Source organism: Myotis davidii, unplaced genomic scaffold (genome assembly GCF_000327345.1).
Source record: "Myotis davidii unplaced genomic scaffold, ASM32734v1 scaffold723, whole genome shotgun sequence".
Lineage (NCBI taxonomy): Eukaryota > Metazoa > Chordata > Mammalia > Chiroptera > Vespertilionidae > Myotis > Myotis davidii.
This window is the reverse complement of record NW_006294589.1, coordinates 313,079-315,791: the sequence shown is the minus strand read 5'-3', so window position 1 is coordinate 315,791 and position 2,713 is coordinate 313,079. Positions and strand designations below refer to the sequence as shown.

The 2,713-nt window shown below is 42.8% G+C and overlaps 1 protein-coding gene across 4 annotated transcripts in view; it reads left to right on the top strand.

Annotated features, from left to right (window-relative positions):
• Positions 1 to 2,713, top strand: part of FKTN (fukutin) — a 31,040-nt gene that overhangs the window by 15,998 nt on the left and 12,329 nt on the right. The gene's annotated exons all lie outside the window — the stretch shown is intronic.

Below are 2,713 nucleotides of genomic sequence, written 5' to 3'. Positions count from 1 at the left end.
TAGGAATGACTGCTTGAGATGGCAAAATGTCAGTGAGAGTTTAAGTGTCATATTTATAGAGAGAATAAAAATGTATTGATTTCTTTATTAATTTCAGAAGCATAAAAGTGAGTTAGGAAGGCCATATGTGTGTTTATCAAAAATTATAACTCATGTGTATAAAATTTACATCAGAATCTGTGGACTATACTTGATGCTCAGGTAAGCCTCACATTAGCATTTTATTATTTCTATCACAAAGATTATTGTTGCATTTAAACAAAAACTATTCATTTTCTTTACTTACACATCATACAAACAACTTACTTGCACCAAAAGTTGCTACTGAGAGAAAGACTGAAGGGAGTGCCCTAAGGTCTTCCACAAGCCTTTCCAGGTCATCGGTAGCATCACTGATTGGACAGCACTACCTTACCATGTTCTAATTATTCTGAGACGGGGAATGTAGACGCTTCTAGAGTCCTTAGGCAAGGTGCTGTTAGAATCTGAGAATTATTCCTGGGTCTCTTTCCACTGTGCATTGGGTTAAACTCCTTTGGAATTTCACATTATTTAGAATCGTAAATTTTGTTGTTTTTATTCCCTCTTGTTTATAACTGTAGTTATAACTGTGTTCTTTCTTGATTATAACTGTATGTGTACAAAAATTAATTTTGCTCCTGCTTCCATAGGATTTCCATATCATTTCTTTCTAATTCAAGAGACCTTTGAGAGTGAAAGGGAGTCCCATTAATAATTACGTTGGACACCAGGCCTAGACTGGGATATTTGGTTAGCCTGTCTATTAGACTTTGTGGAAAATTCACATGGTTTTTCCCGACAAGGAGTTTACAGCTAGAGTAAGTCAAAAAGGAATACATCTCACACACTTATGTGATATATGCTTTAAAGTTTAACTTTTGAAGCAAAATTGTTTTACTGATTGTCATCAAAAATACCCCTTAATTATTTGTCATGGTGTGTTTTGAGATTTTAGCCACATGGTGTTTTTTTTATTTATGAAATGAGGAAGTTGGGTTAGATTATATTTAAGAGCCTTCCATTTTTAATAGTTTATGATTCTTTTACAAATGTGGATTGTAGATTTTTCTCAAACTACAGTGAGACCCCTCCCCTCATCTTAGGCTTCTGAAGATCCATCCTATATAATAAAACCCTAATATGCAAATTGACCAAACGGCAGAATGACCGGTCACCATGACACGCACTGACCACCAGTTGGGGGCAGCTCCTGCATTGATTGTCTGCCCCCTGAGATGGAGGTGACTGGCAGCGGTGATCAGGGGGCAGGGCCAGCCAGCCGGCGGTGCCAGGCTGCCAGCCAAGGCAGGTGCCAGCGGGGGCCCTCCGATTGCCCCACCTGCTGGTCGCCCCACAGATGGCCCTGATCACTGGCCAGGCCTAGGGACCCTACCTATATATTGGGAACAGTCTCTTAGATTTAAAAATTAAAACCTGGAAAGGCTACTCTAACACTGAAAAAACAGGATGTTGCAGCAATGACATGCATGGACTCTGGCTTACACATTTTTGGTCAGCCCTGATTCTGACACTTATAACTCTGTGACAAAGCCAATTACTTTACTGAAAAAACATGATGATGCAGCGATGACATGCATGGACTCTGGCTTGCACATTTTGTGGTCAGCCCTGATTCTGACACTTATAACTCTGTGACAAAGCCAATTACTTAACTTCTCTCTGCTTCAGTTTTTCCACCCATAAGATGGGGAAAATGGTACTATTGCCTCAGAAGAATCATGTTATGCACTACTTTTTATAATCAGGGCAAAAATATGTAGCTGCCCATACAACAGCAAAATATGGTCACTGGTGTATGCAGTGTCCTGGATTGGGAGAGGGATGTCCAACTGCCAATTTAGGCCCAACATCCCCCGAGGAGTCGCGGATTGCGAGAGGACGCAGGCCAAGCTGAGGGACACTGCCCGCTCCGTGCACGAATTTCATGCACTGGGCTCTAGTCTATATATCTAAAAGGCTAAGTGTCCTTCTGACCAGCAGCTATGACACGCACTGACCACCAGGGGGCAGACGCTCAATGTAGGAGCTGCCATGACGCACACTGGCCATTTAAAAATAAACAGGCCCTAACCAGTTTGGCTCAGTGGATAGAGCGTCGGCCTGCGGACTGAAAGGTCCCAGGTTCGATTCCAGTCAAGGGAATATACCTTGGTTGCAGGCACATCCCCAGTAGGAGATGTGCAGGAGGCAGCTGATTGATGTTTCTCTCTCATCAATGTTTCTAACTCTCTATCCCTCTCCCTTCCTCTCTGTAAAATCAGTGTCCATGTGCTGGGGACACACTGCTAGTGAATGTCAAAAGTCAGTTAGAGCCCTAACTGGTTTGGCTCAGTGGATAGAGCGTTGGTCTGCGGACTGAAAGGTCCCAAGGTTCGATTCCGGTCAAGGGCTTATACCTTGGTTTTGGGAACATCCCCAGTAGGGGGCATGCAGGAGGCAGCTCATTAAGTTTCTCTCTCATCGATGTTTCTAACTTTCTATCCCTCTCCCTTCCTCTCTGTAAAAAATCAATAAAATATTCAAATAAATAAATAAATAATAAAAATAAACAGTACCACAGACCTGGTGCCGAGAAACCAACACTCAGCTTCCCCCAAGTGGGACATAGGCCCCGCCATCACCCTGGAGCAACACCCCACCAAATCACAGCCAATGCTGCTAAGAACCTGAG